At 40.4% G+C, this 20,069-nt stretch overlaps 9 non-coding genes across 9 annotated transcripts; all 9 read right to left on the minus strand.

Annotated features, from left to right (window-relative positions):
• Positions 1–645: 645 nt before the first annotated feature.
• On the minus strand, positions 646–728 carry TRNAL-UAG (transfer RNA leucine (anticodon UAG)). The gene has a single exon. It is a non-coding gene; the product is annotated as a tRNA-Leu (tRNA).
• Positions 729–1,910: 1,182 nt separating this feature from the next.
• TRNAL-UAG (transfer RNA leucine (anticodon UAG)) lies at positions 1,911–1,993 on the minus strand. The gene has a single exon. It is a non-coding gene; the product is annotated as a tRNA-Leu (tRNA).
• Positions 1,994–3,175: 1,182 nt separating this feature from the next.
• On the minus strand, positions 3,176–3,258 carry TRNAL-UAG (transfer RNA leucine (anticodon UAG)). The gene has a single exon. It is a non-coding gene; the product is annotated as a tRNA-Leu (tRNA).
• A 1,182-nt stretch (positions 3,259–4,440) lies between these two features.
• TRNAL-UAG (transfer RNA leucine (anticodon UAG)) lies at positions 4,441–4,523 on the minus strand. The gene has a single exon. It is a non-coding gene; the product is annotated as a tRNA-Leu (tRNA).
• Positions 4,524–5,706: 1,183 nt separating this feature from the next.
• On the minus strand, positions 5,707–5,789 carry TRNAL-UAG (transfer RNA leucine (anticodon UAG)). Its single transcript has one exon. It is a non-coding gene; the product is annotated as a tRNA-Leu (tRNA).
• Positions 5,790–6,971: 1,182 nt separating this feature from the next.
• Positions 6,972–7,054, minus strand: TRNAL-UAG (transfer RNA leucine (anticodon UAG)). Its single transcript has one exon. It is a non-coding gene; the product is annotated as a tRNA-Leu (tRNA).
• A 1,182-nt stretch (positions 7,055–8,236) lies between these two features.
• Positions 8,237–8,319, minus strand: TRNAL-UAG (transfer RNA leucine (anticodon UAG)). The gene has a single exon. It is a non-coding gene; the product is annotated as a tRNA-Leu (tRNA).
• Positions 8,320–9,501: 1,182 nt separating this feature from the next.
• On the minus strand, positions 9,502–9,584 carry TRNAL-UAG (transfer RNA leucine (anticodon UAG)). Its single transcript has one exon. It is a non-coding gene; the product is annotated as a tRNA-Leu (tRNA).
• A 7,782-nt stretch (positions 9,585–17,366) lies between these two features.
• Positions 17,367–17,449, minus strand: TRNAL-UAG (transfer RNA leucine (anticodon UAG)). Its single transcript has one exon. It is a non-coding gene; the product is annotated as a tRNA-Leu (tRNA).
• Positions 17,450–20,069: the final 2,620 nt, after the last annotated feature.

Raw genomic sequence — 20,069 nt, forward strand, 5'->3', positions numbered from 1 at the left:
TTACAAGTGCTAGAATTAATTTGGCTCCAAACTCCCACTAATACAAAGCCACATGTATATAAGTGGCTCGGGCTGGTCTCTTGGAGCTATGGAGTGCACAGTAGTGGAGCTAGGCCATGTTCTGTAGCCAGCCCCAGGATGTGGCCCCGTGTCTCAAATATTGCCACAACTTACACGGTTGCAGTGGGTAAATGCTATTAGCAAAAGGACTCCTCTCATCGCCGTACTCAGCTGCATAGAAATTGGGCAACAGAATAGCTGCACTATCACTCAATAGTACTGAATGCAGAATTGTCCCAGGTCTGGTGTTGAGTCTGTAGAAGTCTTTACAGGGAGTTGGCGAGGATTTTACCAGGATAGCGGAGGAGCTCAAGGAAAATGCGTCATTACTTTATGAGTCTTAGACCTGACATTATATCATGCTAAGAAAATATGAGTGTTCAAAAGTGGGATTTAAATCCACAAATTCAAGAGAGTCCGGTCGGTCATCCTAACCTACACAAAAGTGCAATTTTTAAAGATTGGATGCCGAAACAGTTATCTGAAGAGTCTAATGTTTTGGGGCGTATACCGACATCATTTTTTTACTAATATTTCACCAACACTGACGGAATGACTGCGAAGAATGTTTAAGAAAAGATGAGCTGTCAGAAGTGAGATTTGAACCCACGCCTCCAGGGGAGACTGCGACCTAAACGCAGCGCCTTAGACCACTCGGCCATCCTGACTTACAGAAACGCTCTGCCTCTCCAGATTGGTAGCAAAAACAAACATGTTAAGAGTCGATTTTTTGGGGATGTTGAATTGAAAGATTAGAACTGTTTCTTGTCCATTTCCGTCTTGTATTTATTGGTTTATGATTACAGTGTTGCAAAAAGAAGTCCATGAAGATCCTTTTACTTGCTTGATCTTGAAAATATAGAGAAATCCCCCTGGGAGGTACCCAGGAGTAAGGCAGTGGTGTAGGATTCTCTATAACATTCACTCAAGTAAGCAGAGGGATATGAATTGTTTTACATTGTTCACTTATATTTAGGGTCCTGTTAGAGATATGGGGATCATGAGAATTTAAAATTGGTAGAGAATATGATCAAGGTTAAAAAAGTTGGCAGAAAGGAGTGTTGTTAAAGTCGTGGTACTAAAAAAGGTATCTACTGCACCTGACTGTTGGGTGTGGAGCACTTCTCTTTATCAGAATTTAGATTAAGCCGCGTAACTGGTGTGTTCTGCAGGTGTTCGTCAGGGATGGGGTTTCTCTGACAGTTTTACAAGTGCTAGAATTAATTTGGCTCCAAACTCCCACTAATACAAAGCCACATGTATATAAGTGGCTCGGGCTGGTCTCTTGGAGCTATGGAGTGCACAGTAGTGGAGCTAGGCCATGTTCTGTAGCCAGCCCCAGGATGTGGCCCCGTGTCTCAAATATTGCCACAACTTACACGGTTGCAGTGGGTAAATGCTATTAGCAAAAGGACTCCTCTCATCGCCGTACTCAGCTGCATAGAAATTGGGCAACAGAATAGCTGCACTATCACTCAATAGTACTGAATGCAGAATTGTCCCAGGTCTGGTGTTGAGTCTGTAGAAGTCTTTACAGGGAGTTGGCGAGGATTTTACCAGGATAGCGGAGGAGCTCAAGGAAAATGCGTCATTACTTTATGGGTCTTAGACCTGACATTATATCATGCTAAGAAAATATGAGTGTTCAAAAGTGGGATTTAAATCCACAAATTCAAGAGAGACCGGTCGGTCATCCTAACCTACACAAAAGTGCAATTTTTAAAGATTGGATGCAGAAACAGTTATCTGAAGAGTCTAATGTTTTGGGGCGTATACCGACATCATTTTTTTACTGATATTTCACCAACACTGACGGAATGACTGCGAAGAATGTTTAAGAAAAGTTGAGCTGTCAGAAGTGGGATTTGAACCCACGCCTCCAGGGGAGACTGCAACCTAAACGCAGCGCCTTAGACCACTCGGCTATCCTGACTTACAGAAAATCTCTGCCTCTCCAGTTTGGTAGCAAAAACAAACATGTTAAGAGTCGATTTTTTGGGGATGATGAATTGAAAGATTAGAACTGTTTCTTGTCCATTTCCGTCTTGTATTTATTGGTTTATGATTACAGTGTTGCAAAAAGAAGTCCTTGAAGACCCTTTTACTTGCTTGATCTTGAAAATATAGAGAAATCCCCCTGGGAGGTACCCAGGAGTAAGGCAGTGGTGTAGGATTCTCTATAACATTCACTCAAGTAAGCAGAGGGATATGAATTGTTTTACATTGTTCACTTATATTTAGGGTCCTGTTAGAGATATGGGGATCATGAGAATTTAGAGTTGGTAGAGAATATGATCAAGGTTAAAAAAGTTGGCAGAAAGGAGTGTTGTGAAAGTCGTGGTACTAAAAAAGGTATCTACTGCACCTGACTGTTGGGTGTGGAGCACTTCTCTTTATCAGAATTTAGATTAAGCCGCATAACTGGTGTGTTCTGCAGGTGTTCGTCAGGGATGGGGTTTCTCTGACAGTTTTACAAGTGCTAGAATTAATTTGGCTCCAAACTCCCACTAATACAAAGCCACATGTATATAAGTGGCTCGGGCTGGTCTCTTGGAGCTATGGAGTGCACAGTAGTGGAGTTAGGCCATGTTCTGTAGCCAGGCCCAGGATGTGGCCCCGTGTCTCAAATATTGCCACAACTTACACGGTTGCAGTGGGTAAATGCTATTAGCAAAAGGACTCCTCTCATCGCCGTACTCAGCTGCATAGAAATTGGGCAACGGAATAGCTGCACTATCACTCAATAGTACTGAATGCAGAATTGTCCCAGGTCTGGTGTTGAGTCTGTAGAAGTCTTTACAGGGAGTTGGCGAGGATTTTACCAGGATAGCGGAGGAGCTCAAGGAAAATGCGTCATTACTTTATGAGTCTTAGACCTGACATTATATCATGCTAAGAAAATTTGAGTGTTCAAAAGTGGGATTTAAATCCACAAATTCAAGAGAGACCGGTCGGTCATCCTAACCTACACAAAAGTGCAATTTTTAAAGATTGGATGCAGAAACAGTTATCTGAAGAGTCTAATGTTTTGGGGCGTATACCGACATCATTTTTTTACTGATATTTCACCAACACTGACGGAATGACTGCGAAGAATGTTTAAGAAAAGATGAGCTGTCAGAAGTGGGATTTGAACCCACGCCTCCAGGGGAGACTGCGACCTAAACGCAGCGCCTTAGACCACTCGGCCATCCTGACTTACAGAAAATCTCTGCCTCTCCAGTTTGGTAGCAAAAACAAACATGTTAAGAGTCGATTTTTTGGGGATGATGAATTGAAAGATTAGAACTGTTTCTTGTCCATTTCCGTCTTGTATTTATTGGTTTATGATTACAGTGTTGCAAAAAGAAGTCCTTGAAGACCCTTTTACTTGCTTGATCTTGAAAATATAGAGAAATCCCCCTGGGAGGTACCCAGCAGTAAGGCAGTGGTGTAGGATTCTCTATAACATTCACTCAAGTAAGCAGAGGGATATGAATTGTTTTACATTGTTCACTTATATTTAGGGTCCTGTTAGAGATATGGGGATCATGAGAATTTAGAGTTGGTAGAGAATATGATCAAGGTTAAAAAAGTTGGCAGAAAGGAGTGTTGTGAAAGTCGTGGTACTAAAAAAGGTATCTACTGCACCTGACTGTTGGGTGTGGAGAACTTCTCTTTATCAGAATTTAGATTAAGCCGCGTAACTGGTGTGTTCTGCAGGTGTTTGTCAGGGATGGGGTTTGTCTGACAGTTTTACAAGTGTTAGAATTAATTTGGCTCCAAACTCCCACTAATACAAAGCCACATGTATATAAGTGGCTCGGGCTGGTCTCTTGGAGCTATGGAGTGCACAGTAGTGGAGCTAGGCCATGTTCTGTAGCCAGGCCCAGGATGTGGCCCCGTGTCTCAAATATTGCCACAACTTACACGGTTGCAGTGGGTAAATGCTATTAGCAAAAGGACTCCTCTCATCGCCGTACTCAGCTGCATAGAAATTGGGCAACAGATTAGCTGCACTATCACTCAATAGTACTGAATGCAGAATTGTCCCAGGTCTGGTGTTGAGTCTGTAGAAGTCTTTACAGGGAGTTGGCGAGGATTTTACCAGGATAGCGGAGGAGCTCAAGGAAAATGCGTCATTACTTTATGAGTCTTAGACCTGACATTATATCATGCTAAGAAAATATGAGTGTTCAAAAGTGGGATTTAAATCCACAAATTCAAGAGAGACCGGTCGGTCATCCTAACCTACACAAAAGTGCAATTTTTAAAGATTGGATGCCGAAACAATTATCTGAAGAGTCTAATGTTTTGGGGCGTATACCGACATCATTTTTTTACTGATATTTCACCAACACTGACGGAATGACTGCGAAGAATGTTTAAGAAAAGATGAGCTGTCAGAAGTGGGATTTGAACCCACGCCTCCAGGGGAGACTGCAACCTAAACGCAGCGCCTTAGACCACTCGGCCATCCTGACTTACAGAAAATCTCTGCCTCTCCAGATTGGTAGCAAAAACAAACATGTTAAGAGTCGATTTTTTTGGGGATGTTGAATTGAAAGATTAGAACTGTTTCTTGTCCATTTCCGTCTTGTATTTATTGGTTTATGATTACAGTGTTGCAAAAAGAAGTCCTTGAAGACCCTTTTACTTGCTTGATCTTGAAAATATAGAGAAATCCCCCTGGGAGGTACCCAGGAGTAAGGCAGTGGTGTAGGATTCTCTATAACATTCACTCAAGTAAGCAGAGGGATATGAATTGTTTTACATTGTTCACTTATATTTAGGGTCCTGTTAGAGATATGGGGATCATGAGAATTTAGAGTTGGTAGAGAATATGATCAAGGTTAAAAAAGTTGGCAGAAAGGAGTGTTGTGAAAGTCGTGGTACTAAAAAAGGTATCTACTGCACCTGACTGTTGGGTGTGGAGCACTTCTCTTTATCAGAATTTAGATTAAGCCGCGTAACTGGTGTGTTCTGCAGGTGTTCGTCAGGGATGGGGTTTCTCTGACAGTTTTACAAGTGCTAGAATTAATTTGGCTCCAAACTCCCACTAATACAAAGCCACATGTATATAAGTGGCTCGGGCTGGTCTCTTGGAGCTATGGAGTGCACAGTAGTGGAGTTAGGCCATGTTCTGTAGCCAGGCCCAGGATGTGGCCCCGTGTCTCAAATATTGCCACCACTTACACGGTTGCAGTGGGTAAATGCTATTAGCAAAAGGACTCCTCTCATCGCCGTACTCAGCTGCATAGAAATTGGGCAACAGAATAGCTGCACTATCACTCAATTGTACTGAATGCAGAATTGTCCCAGGTCTGGTGTTGAGTCTGTAGAAGTCTTTACAGGGAGTTGGCGAGGATTTTACCAGGATAGCGGAGGAGCTCAAGGAAAATGCGTCATTACTTTATGAGTCTTAGACCTGACATTATATCATGCTAAGAAAATATGAGTGTTCAAAAGTGGGATTTAAATCCACAAATTCAAGAGAGACCGGTCGGTCATCCTAACCTACACAAAAGTGTAATTTTTAAAGATTGGATGCCGAAACAGTTATCTGAAGAGTCTAATGTTTTGGGGCGTATACCGACATCATTTTTTTACTGATATTTCACCAACACTGACGGAATGACTGCGAAGAATGTTTAAGAAAAGATGAGCTGTCCGAAGTGGGATTTGAACCCACGCCTCCAGGGGAGACTGCGACCTAAACGCAGCGCCTTAGACCACTCGGCCATCCTGACTTACAGAAAATCTCTGCCTCTCCAGTTTGGTAGCAAAAACAAACATGTTAAGAGTCGATTTTTTGGGGATGATGAATTGAAAGATTAGAACTGTTTCTTGTCCATTTCCGTCTTGTATTTATTGGTTTATGATTACAGTGTTGCAAAAAGAAGTCCTTGAAGACCCTTTTACTTGCTTGATCTTGAAAATATAGAGAAATCCCCCTGGGAGGTACCCAGGAGTAAGGCAGTGGTGTAGGATTCTCTATAACATTCACTCAAGTAAGCAGAGGGATATGAATTGTTTTACATTGTTCACTTATATTTAGGGTCCTGTTAGAGATATGGGGATCATGAGAATTTAGAGTTGGTAGAGAATATGATCAAGGTTAAAAAAGTTGGCAGAAAGGAGTGTTGTGAAAGTCGTGGTACTAAAAAAGGTATCTACTGCACCTGACTGTTGGGTGTGGAGCACTTCTCTTTATCAGAATTTAGATTAAGCCGCGTAACTGGTGTGTTCTGCAGGTGTTCGTCAGGGATGGGGTTTCTCTGACAGTTTTACAAGTGCTAGAATTAATTTGGCTCCAAACTCCCACTAATACAAAGCCACATGTATATAAGTGGCTCGGGCTGGTCTCTTGGAGCTATGGAGTGCACAGTAGTGGAGTTAGGCCATGTTCTGTAGCCAGGCCCAGGATGTGGCCCCGTGTCTCAAATATTGCCACAACTTACACGGTTGCAGTGGGTAAATGCTATTAGCAAAAGGACTCCTCTCATCGCCGTACTCAGCTGCATAGAAATTGGGCAACAGAATAGCTGCACTATCACTCAATAGTACTGAATGCAGAATTGTCCCAGGTCTGGTGTTGAGTCTGTAGAAGTCTTTACAGGGAGTTGGCGAGGATTTTACCAGGATAGCGGAGGAGCTCAAGGAAAATGCGTCATTACTTTATGAGTCTTAGACCTGACATTATATCATGCTAAGAAAATATGAGTGTTCAAAAGTGGGATTTAAATCCACGAATTCAAGAGAGACCGGTCGGTCATCCTAACCTACACAAAAGTGCAATTTTTAAAGATTGGATGCTGAAACAGTTATCTGAAGAGTCTAATGTTTTGGGGCGTATACCGACATCATTTTTTTACTGATATTTCACCAACACTGACGGAATGACTGCGAAGAATGTTTAAGAAAAGATGAGCTGTCAGAAGTGGGATTTGAACCCACGCCTCCAGGGGAGACTGCGACCTAAACGCAGCGCCTTAGACCACTCGGCCATCCTGACTTACAGAAAATCTCTGCCTCTCCAGTTTGGTAGCAAAAACAAACATGTTAAGAGTCGATTTTTTGGGGATGATGAATTGAAAGATTAGAACTGTTTCTTGTCCATTTCCGTCTTGTATTTATTGGTTTATGATTACAGTGTTGCAAAAAGAAGTCCTTGAAGACCCTTTTACTTGCTTGATCTTGAAAATATAGAGAAATCCCCCTGGGAGGTACCCAGGAGTAAGGCAGTGGTGTAGGATTCTCTATAACATTCATTCAAGTAAGCAGAGGGATATGAATTGTTTTACATTGTTCACTTATATTTAGGGTCCTGTTAGAGATATGGGGATCATGAGAATTTAGAGTTGGTAGAGAATATGATCAAGGTTAAAAAAGTTGGCAGAAAGGAGTGTTGTGAAAGTCGTGGTACTAAAAAAGGTATCTACTGCACCTGACTGTTGGGTGTGGAGCACTTCTCTTTATCAGAATTTAGATTAAGCCGCGTAACTGGTGTGTTCTGCAGGTGTTCGTCAGGGATGGGGTTTCTCTGACAGTTTTACAAGTGCTAGAATTAATTTGGCTCCAAACTCCCACTTATACAAAGCCACATGTATATAAGTTGCTCGGGCTGGTCTCTTGGAGCTATGGAGTGCACAGTAGTGGAGTTAGGCCATGTTCTGTAGCCAGGCCCAGGATGTGGCCCCGTGTCTCAAATATTGCCACAACTTACACGGTTGCAGTGGGTAAATGCTATTAGCAAAAGGACTCCTCTCATCGCCGTACTCAGCTGCATAGAAATTGGGCAACAGAATAGCTGCACTATCACTCAATAGTACTGAATGCAGAATTGTCCCAGGTCTGGTGTTGAGTCTGTAGAAGTCTTTACAGGGAGTTGGTGAGGATTTTACCAGGATAGCGGAGGAGCTCAAGGAAAATGCGTCATTACTTTATGAGTCTTAGACCTGACATTATATCATGCTAAGAAAATATGAGTGTTCAAAAGTGGGATTTAAATCCACAAATTCAAGAGAGACCGGTCGGTCATCCTAACCTACACAAAAGTGCAATTTTTAAAGATTGGATGCCGAAACAGTTATCTGAAGAGTCTAATGTTTTGGGGCGTATACCGACATCATTTTTTTACTGATATTTCACCAACACTGACGGAATGACTGCGAAGAATGTTTAAGAAAAGATGAGCTGTCAGAAGTGGGATTTGAACCCACGCCTCCAGGGGAGACTGCGACCTAAACGCAGCGTCTTAGACCACTCGGCCATCCTGACTTACAGAAAATCTCTGCCTCTCCAGTTTGGTAGCAAAAACAAACATGTTAAGAGTCGATTTTTTGGGGATGTTGAATTGAAAGATTAGAACTGTTTCTTGTCCATTTCCGTCTTGTATTTATTGGTTTATGATTACAGTGTTGCAAAAAGAAGTCCTTGAAGACCCTTTTACTTGCTTGATCTTGAAAATATAGAGAAATCCCCCTGGGAGGTACCCAGGAGTAAGGCAGTGGTGTAGGATTCTCTATAACATTCACTCAAGTAAGCAGAGGGATATGAATTGTTTTACATTGTTCACTTATATTTAGGGTCCTGTTAGAGATATGGGGATGATGAGAATTTAGAGTTGGTAGAGAATATGATCAAGGTTAAAAAAGTTGGCAGAAAGGAGTGTTGTGAAAGTCGTGGTACTAAAAATGGTATCTACTGCACCTGACTGTTGGGTGTGGAGCACTTCTCTTTATCAGAATTTAGATTAAGCCGCGTAACTGGTGTGTTCTGCAGGTGTTCGTCAGGGATGGGGTTTCTCTGACAGTTTTACAAGTGCTAGAATTAATTTGGCTCCAAACTCCCACTAATACAAAGCCACATGTATATAAGTGGCTCGGGCTGGTCTCTTGGAGCTATGGAGTGCACAGTAGTGGAGCTAGGCCATGTTCTGTAGCCAGGCCCAGGATGTGGCCCCGTTTCTCAAATATTGCCACAACTTACACGGTTGCAGTGGGTAAATGCTATTAGCAAAAGGACTCCTCTCATCGCCGTACTTAGCTGCATAGAAATTGGGCAACAGAATAGCTGCACTATCACTCAATAGTACTGAATGCAGAATTGTCCCAGGTCTGGTGTTGAGTCTGTAGAAGTCTTTACAGGGAGTTGGCGAGGATTTTACCAGGATAGCGGAGGAGCTCAAGGAAAATGCGTCATTACTTTATGAGTCTTAGACCTGACATTATATCATGCTAAGAAAATATGAGTGTTCAAAAGTAGGATTTAAATCCACAAATTCAAGAGAGACCGGTCGGTCATCCTAACCTACACAAAAGTGCAATTTTTAAAGATTGGATGCCGAAACAGTTATCTGAAGAGTCTAATGTTTTGGGGCGTATACCGACATCATTTTTTTACTGATATTTCACCAACACTGACGGAATGACTGCGAAGAATGTTTAAGAAAAGATGAGCTGTCAGAAGTGGGATTTGAACCCACGCCTCCAGGGGAGACTGCGACCTAAACGCAGCGCCTTAGACCACTCAGCCATCCTGACTTACAGAAAATTTCTGCCTCTCCAGTTTGGTAGCAAAAACAAACATGTTAAGAGTCGATTTTTTTGGGATGATGAATTGAAAGATTAGAACTGTTTCTTGTCCATTTCCGTCTTGTATTTATTGGTTTATGATTACAGTGTTGCAAAAAGAAGTCCTTGAAGACCCTTTTACTTGCTTGATCTTGAAAATATAGAGAAATCCCCCTGGGAGGTACCCAGGAGTAAGGCAGTGGTGTAGGATTCTCTATAACATTCACTCAAGTAAGCAGAGGGATATGAATTGTTTTACATTGTTCACTTATATTTAGGGTCCTGTTAGAGATATGGGGATCATGAGAATTTAGAGTTGGTAGAGAATATGATCAAGGTTAAAAAAGTTGGCAGAAAGGAGTGTTGTGAAAGTCGTGGTACTAAAAAAGGTATCTACTGCACCTGACTGTTGGGTGTGGAGCACTTCTCTTTATCAGAATTTAGATTAAGCCGCGTAACTGGTGGGTTCTGCAGGTGTTCGTCAGGGATGGGGTTTATCTGACAGTTTTACAAGTGCTAGAATTAATTTGGCTCCAAACTCCCACTAATACAAAGCCACATGTATATAAGTGGCTCGGGCTGGTCTCTTGGAGCTATGGAGTGAACAGTAGTGGAGCTAGGCCATGTTCTGTAGCCAGGCCCAGGATGTGGCCCCCGTGTCTCAAATATTGCCACAACTTACACGGTTGCAGTGGGTAAATGCTATTAGCAAAAGGACTCCTCTCATCGCCGTACTCAGCTGCATAGAAATTGGGCAACAGAATAGCTGCACTATCACTCAATAGTACTGAATGCAGAATTGTCCCAGGTCTGGTGTTGAGTCTGTAGAAGTCTTTACAGGGAGTTGGCGAGGATTTTACCAGGATAGCGGAGGAGCTCAAGGAAAATGCGTCATTACTTTATGAGTCTTAAACCTGACATTATATCATGCTAAGAAAATATGAGTGTTCAAAAGTGGGATTTAAATCCACAAATTCAAGAGAGACCGGTCGGTCATCCTAACCTACACAAAAGTGCAATTTTTAAAGATTGGATGCCGAAACAGTTATCTGAAGAGTCTAATGTTTTGGGGCGTATACCGACATCATTTTTTTTACTAATTTTTCACCAATATAAACCTATAGAATATAGGGCACAACTAACACAAGTAAATTGAAAGATGTATAAATTTTATTAGATATTACAACATTAAAAAATTACAACATTAAAAAATGAGTCATACTGAGCATGAAACACAAGAGACGTCTGACACATGCAGAGAACATACAAAAAAAACTATATTAAATGACACTGTCACGGGTGACGGTATATATCTCTATCCATAGGTGATGTAAGCCTTGTACCAGATAGTTAAAGCTTCTGTGTGTTTAACATCTACTTAGACCAAGTGGACACATTTATGTATGCAGTTGAAAGGAGCTAGAGTATGAAACATATGTGCCCAGTGCACAGATATGTCAGCAAAAACTGCAAGCTTTAAGCTATGGTCTGGTAAGAGTAACACAGCATGTCTGCAATGGTGGTAAAGGTAGTTAAATTAACCAGATGGGGGGGAGAGAAGATATATAACATACCCATTTGTAGTCCTCTGCATGGAGAGAACGTCAGTCCCGACGCGCGTTTCGGCGGAATGCCTTCGTCCGGGGGTGCCGTCTCTCCAGCAGGAACCTCCCTCTTTAAAAACATATGGCCGTCCAATCATGTCAGCAGTTGAGGATCACATGGGGCAGTGAAAGTGTATACACTGGCGTCATGCATCGGGAGCAGGAAGACTCGTAGCAATCCCCCGAACGCGCGTCATCAAGGGGGCGTGGATCAACGGCGACTGACGCCGCAGATACACGCCCACCCAGATGCAGACGCCCGAGTCAGAGGGAAGCCGAGAAAACCCTCCCGGCGCAAGCGCACAAGCACCTACTGCTGTAGAAGAATGTCTCCCATGAGATATACGCAGTGCAGGATCGGACAGCAAATTTGAAGTTTGAAGGGCATAAAAATACAGTGTTAAACGATAATGACCATATATTCCATCAGGTGCAGCAGCTATAAGCATATTTGACAAACTGCAGAACAGCGTGAAATCCAATCAGGAACAATGTACATAGGACCCAACGACACATTTAAAGATGTTACTAGAAATATGTCAAATTGCACCACGCATAAAAAGACAAATATAAAATGTTGGAAATAAAACATGTATCTCAAACATAACCATTATAATACAAATAACAGCAGTATCCATGAGTCAAACTTGTATGACAGTACATCCAAACAATTATAAATGGATAAAACTGCATATACAGTGGTCTTTATATATATATAAGACAAAAAAACACATATTAAAACAAAAATATATATAATACATATAAATATCATATTGAAAAAAATATATATATATAGATACAATATCTGTGTAAAATAGAATTTGATAATGCATGTAAAGCATAATGGAAAAATTATAAATAATAAATAATGCATAATAGTAAAAAATAATGGTGAAGATTATATATACACATATATGTAATAAAAAATTATATACATAACAAATATATTATGTGAAATACATCAATTTAATAATTGTGAACCAAACCAATAATAAAAGTGATGGAACAATACAATGTGTGTAATATAAAACAAATATGTTGCGTGTGTATATAGTCTATATTTATAAGGGTAATAGTAAATTACGTATAATGCTATATAGGGAAAAAAACGTACTAGGTGTTGTAAAGCACGATGTTAGGATTTTTATATGTGAACGAAACTAAGTGAGAAAGTGCATGCGTGTGAATGTTGATAAACAATTACACATAATACATAAAAAGAATAAATGTAAAAATAAAAATAATAGATATAAACTGTGGTAGTAAATGGTAGAAAAAAAATATATATATATATATATGTAATACATATATAGGTATAATAGTAAAGAGATCTAAATAAATGTAATTTAATAATTACTGATTGATGGGTAATAGGTAAGTGGTGTAGAAGATGTGTACAAATATGAATATAATATTGTGTATAGGAATATATATGAATATGTATTAATTCAATGTACATCAAACACAAGTAACCCAATGAATATAGTGTGAAAAATAATAAAACAAAGAAAAGAAAAAAATGACAAAATGTGTATATTGTAAATATTTATAAACGAAGTGGACACAGTAAATATGAAATAAAAAGATGAATAATGGTGATAAATAATGAATAATAAATAAGTAAATATGCAAAATATGTATGATAATAAATAATACATATGTAAATATATATATATATTGGACTACAAAAGGGTCGTAGTAGCAATCATTGGGCAGGAAAAATGACTAGCGTTCTTTGTTGGTATAAATGGATATTCATCGCACTGTATTCATGACCTCTCATTCTTCAAATTATAACAGGTCATAGTAGGTTCTATAATGAAAGGGGAAGTAATTAGACACATAAAAACTGAAACATATTTTAAAATAACCCACTGAAGGTCAATGGTCAAAGGAATGGGGTGAAATTGAGGTTCTCATTGAGCCCAAAAGGAGACATAGTCCTCAGAGTCCAGATCCACTTAGATTCACACCTTGCCAATCTTTTGGATATGTCACCCCCTCTAATATGTTTTTCAATGCAGTCGATTCCTCTCACTCTCAGTTTTGTCGAATCGCATGCATGATGTGCCTTGAAATGTCGGGCGACAGGTTTCAAGGTTTCAGGGTTCTCAGACATTTCAGCCAACGTGATATCACGGATGTGTTCCCTAACTCGAATTTTCAATTCACGTGTAGTAAGTCCAACATATATCTTAGGGCAGGGGCAGGTGGCATAATAGACCACTGCCTTGGTTGAACAGGTAATAGAATGGGTGATAGTGAATGTATGTTTGCCCGTTGAATCGACAAACGTTGTCGCCTTTTCAATATTAGGACACGCTACACAATGTCCGCATGTCTTACAGCCCCATTTAGGGCCTTTAGTCCCAAAGGGAAATCTTTGCCTATTTAGTTGGTAATGACTGCGGACAAGGTGATCTTTAAGATTTTTTGAGCGTCGTGCCGAGATGGTTGGATATCTAGAAATGTATTTCTCAATTGTTGGATCGGTGAGCAATATGGGCCAGAACTGCTTAAGTATATCTTTCATTTGAGGCCATCTTGAATGATACTCTGTGGTGAATCTTACCTGTGTCTCTAATTTGTTTTTTAGTTTAGGGAATAGCAGCTCGTCTCTTGATGTATTTTTCGCACGGTGATATGCCTTTTTAATCGAGCGTTTACTATATCCCCGGGCAAGGAAGCGGTTAGTGAGGTCATAGGCCTGTTTCTCAAATGCATCAGTAGAAGAACAGATCCTTCGAATCCTTAGCAATTGGCCGATTGGAACTGCCTTAATCGTCTGTATGGGGTGAGAGGAGGAAGCGTGAAGGAAGGCATTGACTGCTGTTGTCTTCCGAAACACATCTGATTGAAGGAAACCGTTCACATCCCTACACAGCTTAATGTCCAAAAATTCAGCTCGACATTTGTCATAATGATACGTAAGCTTGATGTTTAGATCATTTAGATTTAGTGCATTGATGAAATTCTCAAAAGTCTCAGGTGTGCCCCTCCAGATAAGTAGGATGTCATCGATGTACCGGGCCCAAAATATGACCCGGTCCATCGAGACACCCCGCCCACCATGGAAAAGGTCACGTTCCCACAGCCCCAGGAACAGGTTCGCATATGAAGGGGCACATGCTGCCCCCATTGCTGTTCCCTGGAGCTGGAGGTAAAATTTATCCTTGAAGACAAAAAAGTTATGTTCAAGTGCAAATTTGAGAAGTGTCGAGATAAAATTTGCAAAAATAGGTTCCATATTCCCCATAGTTAGGAATGCAGAGACAGCTCTTAAACCATCAGTATGGCGGATACTAGTGTAGAGTGACTCAACGTCACATGTACACAGTAACATATCTTCCTCCACACTGATTCCATCTATTTTCTGCAGAAGATCTGCAGTATCGCGCACATGTGACGGTAAACATTCGACAACCCCTTTAAGATGATGGTCAATGAATTTGCAAATTTTCTCGGTTAAATTACCCCTACCTGAGATGATTGGCCTTCCTGGGGGAACGGTTGCATCTTTGTGAACCTTTGGTAGCAGATAAAATGTTGATATGGTTGGTTCAGTAGGGATAAGTGCATCATATACTTCTTTGGTAATGATGTTCTCAGTTTTGGCCTTTATTAGGATCTTTTCCAGATCTGTTTGAAAAATATGCAAGGGATTATAAGTCAATCTTTTGTAGCAGTTTTTATCATTTAATTGTCTGAAGGCCTCAGCTTCATACATCACACAAGGCCAGACCACAATATTTCCGCCTTTGTCGGCTGCTTTAAACACGACATCGTCGATTTTACTTTTTGTTTTTTGAGGCTTTGTCTCTGTGCTGCCGATAGATTGTCATTTTTAATTCCATTGGGTATTTTTGCAAATTCCTGACTGACTGATTTAACAAAAGAGTCTACTGCCGAGCACATACTCATTGCAGGAAACCGCTTTGATTTTATCCTAAGTGTTGGGGGTACCTTACCTGTTGGATCAGAGTCTTGTTCCCTTAACAGTTCTTCTAAGTCATATAGGGTCTGTTGTTCGGTGATAGTAGGGAAAGTCTCATCAACCTCAGACCTATGAAAATATTTTTTATAAATAAGAGATCGGCCGAAAATATGTAGGTCCTTAATTGCGGAAAATGTGTCAAAACGGGCACATGGGGCAAATGTTAACCCTCGCTCTAAGACCTCCATATCGGATGTAGAAAAAACGTGATTAGATAAATTAATTACCTTAAGTAAATTTGAAGGTCCATCGGCATCCGGCTTTCTCTTATTTGAGGTATGTTTGTATGGTACTTTTCTTTTTTGTCTCGTGCTATACGTGTGATAGGACCGCTGTCTTGGTCCACCGTCAGATTCACTCTGAGATGAGATCGATGTTGTAGACATATGGCGATTGGTCTGTGCGGATGGAGTGCTTTTTCTCCATTTATAGACTTTTTGCTGGGCGTAATCATTGGTGTCTCTTGAAAATTTTTTAGACTTCATATCTTTAATTTCCTTCTCCCATTCAGTGAACTGATGTTCCAACGTAAGGTTGAACCTAACTAGGCCTTCAGGCGTCATTTTTTCTTTAAGATCAGATTGTATCACTTCAATGTCAATGTCGAGCTGATCTAATGTGGTTTGGTTCAAATTAACCAATAACTCCATGAATTTAAAGGAGCTTTGATTACAAGCTTCCTCCCAATTCGCAACAAATGTGGTATCCTCGATTGGGAAGGAAGGGAAGATCTGGACTCTGAGGCCTCTAGGGATCAATTTCCTTTGTAGGTAATTCTCCAAAAAGATTTTATTCCACCATATTTTCATACGGCGATGTAATAGATTCCTGTATTTATTCTGTAATTCACTCACATTCCCTTGACCATTAAAAGCAAGCTGAGTAGACCCATCATTAAAAACCTGATCCATTTGAGAACGCCAGATGCGTTCCCTAGCTTTGTGATCCATGGACCCTGATGTACTTGAATCTGTGAGGAACACAGTAAAAGATTAACCACATAAACCTATTGGTACATGCAGGAAAAGGGTCTAATAAGTATGCATATAAATATACACTATACTACTGCCTATACATTTCCGTCTTGTATTTATTGGTTTATGATTACAGTGTTGCAAAAAAAAGTCCTTGAAGACCCTTTTACTTGCTTGATCTTGAAAATATAGAGAAATCCCCCTGGGAGGTACCCAGGAGTAAGGCAGTGGTGTAGGATTCTCTATAACATTCACTCAAGTAAGCAGAGGGATATGAACTGTTTTACATTGTTCACTTATATTTAGGGTCCTGTTAGAGATATGGGGATCATGAGAATTTAGAGTTGGTAGAGAATATGATCAAGGTTAAAAAAGTTGGCAGAAAGGAGTGTTGTGAAAGTCGTGGTACTAAAAAAGGTATCTACTGCACCTGACTGTTGGGTGTGGAGCACTTCTCTTTATCAGAATTTAGATTAAGCCGCGTAACTGGTGGGTTCTGCAGGTGTTCGTCAGGGATGGGGTTTCTCTGACAGTTTTACAAGTGCTAGAATTAATTTGGCTCCAAACTCCCACTAATACAAAGCCACATGTATATAAGTGGCTCGGGCTGGTCTCTTGGAGCTATGGAGTGCACAGTAGTGGAGATAGGCCATGTTCTGTAGCCAGGCCCAGGATGTGGCCCCGTGTCTCAAATATTGCCACAACTTACACGGTTACAGTGGGTAAATGCTATTTGCAAAAGGACTCCTCTCATCGCCGTACTCAGCTGCATAGAAATTGGGCAACAGAATAGCTGCACTATCACTCAATAGTACTGAATGCAGAATTGTCCCAGGTCTGGTGTTGAGTCTGTAGAAGTCTTTACAGGGAGTTGGCGAGGATTTTACCAGGATAGCGGAGGAGCTCAAGGAAAATGCGTCATTACTTTATGAGTCTTAGACCTGACATTATATCATGCTAAGAAAATATGAGTGTTCAAAAGTGAGATTTAAATCCACAAATTCAAGAGAGACCGGTCGGTCATCCTAACCTACACAAAAGTGCAATTTTTAAAGATTGGATGCCGAAACAGTTATCTGAAGAGTCTAATGTTTTGGGGCGTATACCGACATAATTTTTTTACTAATATTTCACCAACACTGACGGAATGACTGCGAAGAATGTTTAAGAAAAGATGAGTTGTCAGAAGTGGGATTTGAACCCACGCCTCCAGGGGAGACTGCGACCTAAACGCAGCGCCTTAGACCACTCGGCCATCCTGACTTACAGAAAAGCTCTTCCTCTCCAGATTGGTAGCAAAAACAATCATGTTGGGAGTCGATTTTTTGGGGATGTTGAATTGAAAGATTAGAACTGTTTCTTGTCCATTTCCGTCTTGTATTTATTGGTTTATGATTACAGTGTTTCAAAAAGAAGTCCTTGAAGATCCTTTTACTTGCTTGATCTTGAAAATATAGAGAAATCCCCCTGGGAGGTACCCAGGAGTAAGGCAGTGCTGTAGGATTCTCTATAACATTCACTCAAGTAAGCAGAAGGATATGAATTGTTTTACATTGTTCACTTATATTTAGGGTCCTGTTAGAGATATGGGGATCATGAGAATTTAGAGTTACATAGTTACATAGTTACATAGTTACATAGTTAGTACGGCTGAAGAAAGACACATGTCCATCAAGTTCAACCAAGGGAAGGGAAAAGGGAAGGAAAAATTTCTACACATAGGAGCTAATATTTTTTTGTTCTAGGAAATTATCTAACCCTTTTTTAAAGCCATCTACTGTCCCTGCTGTGACCAGCTCCTGCGGTAGGCTATTCCATAAATTCACAGTTCTCACTGTAAAGAAGCCTTGTCGCCTCTGCAGCTTGAACCTTTTTTTCTCCAGACGGAGGGAGTGCCCCCTTGTTTTTTGAGGGGGTTTTACAAGGAACAGGATTTCACCATATTTTTTGTATGTGCCATTAATATATTTATATAAGTTAATCATGTCCCCCCTTAGTCTTCTTTTTTCAAGGCTAAATAGGTTTAATTCTTTCAATCTTTCCTCATAACTTAAATTCTCCATGCCCCTTATTAGCTTCGTTGCTCTTCTTTGTATTTTTTCCAACTCCAGGGCATCCTTTCTATGAACTGGAGCCCAGAACTGAACGTATATTCTAGATGAGGCCTCACTAATGCTTTGTAAAGTGGCATTATTACATCCCTGTCCCGCGAGTCCATGCCTCTTTTAATACACGACAATATCCTGCTGGCCTTTGAAGCAGCTGATTGACACTGCATGCTGTTATTGAGTTTATGATTTACAAGTACACCCAGATCCTTCTCAACAAGTGAATCCGCCAGTGTAGCGCCCCCTAGGACATATGATGCATGCAGGTTGTTGGTACCAAGATGCATAACTTTACATTTATCTACATTAAACTTCATTTGCCAAGTGGACGCCCAAACACTTAGTTTGTTTAAATCTGCCTGTAATTCATGAACATCTTCCATAGTCTGAACTATATTACATAGCTTGGTGTCATCTGCAAAAATAGAAATAGTGCTATTAATCCCTTCCTCTATATCATTAATAAATAAGTTGAATAATAGTGGTCCCAGCACTGAACCCTGGGGTACACCACTTATAACCGGGGACCATTCAGAGAAGGAATCATTGACCACAACCCTCTGGATACGGTCCTTGAGCCAATTCTCAATCCAATTACAAACTATATTTTCTAAACCTATAGTCCTTAATTTACCCATTAGGCGTCTATGGGGGACAGTGTCAAATGCCTTTGCAAAGTCCAAAAACACTAAATCCACAGCGGCCCCTCTGTCTAGACTTCTGCTCACCTCTTCATAAAAACAGATTAGGTTAGTTTGACAACTTCTGTCCTTAGTAAAACCGTGCTGGCTGTCACTTATAATGCTATTTATTGTCACATAATCCTGTATATAGTCCCTCAATAGCCCCTCAAACATTTTCCCCACGATGGATGTTAAGCTTACTGGTCTATAATTACCCGGGGAAGACCTAGAGCCCTTTTTGAAAATAGGCACCACATTTGCCCTGCGCCAGTCCCTTGGCACTATACCAGTCACTAGAGATTCTCTGAATATTATGAAAAAGGGGACAGAAATAACTGAACTAAGCTCTTTAAGAATTCTAGGGTGTAACCCATCTGGTCCCGGAGCCTTGTGCACATTTATTTTATTTAATTTAGCTTGGACCATCTCTACATTCATCCAATTCAGTATATCAACTGATATATTAACAGCACTGGCACCGGCTACATCAGCTGCTCTTTCTTCTGTTGTATATACAGAGCTAAAGAACCCATTTAGTAACTCTGCCTTCTCTTGATCCCCTGTGATCAACTCCCCATTACCATTATCTAGGGGTCCTACATGTTCAGACCTTGGCTTTTTTGCATTTATATGCTTGAAGAATTTTTTAGGATTTGTTTTACTATCCTTGGCCACCTGCCTTTCATTTTGTATTTTTGCTAATTTTATTACATTTTTACAGATTTTATTAAGCTCTTTATATTTTACAAAGGCTACAGCTGTACCCTCAGATTTTTATTTTTTAAATGCCCTTTTTTTGTCATGTATTGCCCCTTTCACAGAAGGTGTAAGCCATGTGGGGTTTAATTTGAGTCGTTTATACTTATTACCTGTAGGAATAAATTTTGCACTATAATAACTCAAAGTAGATTTGAAAATCTCCCATTTATCATTTGTTCCATTATTTGACATTAGTTCTTCCCAGTCTATATCCTGAATTGCAGCCCTCATCCTGGGGAAATTGGCTTTCTTAAAATTAAATGTTTTTGCCCTCCCAGCCTGCGTTTGTTTTTTACAGTATAGGTAAAATGTAACTATATTATGATCACTGTT

The sequence above is a fragment of the Rhinoderma darwinii genome, chromosome 1 (genome assembly GCF_050947455.1).
Source record: "Rhinoderma darwinii isolate aRhiDar2 chromosome 1, aRhiDar2.hap1, whole genome shotgun sequence".
Lineage (NCBI taxonomy): Eukaryota > Metazoa > Chordata > Amphibia > Anura > Rhinodermatidae > Rhinoderma > Rhinoderma darwinii.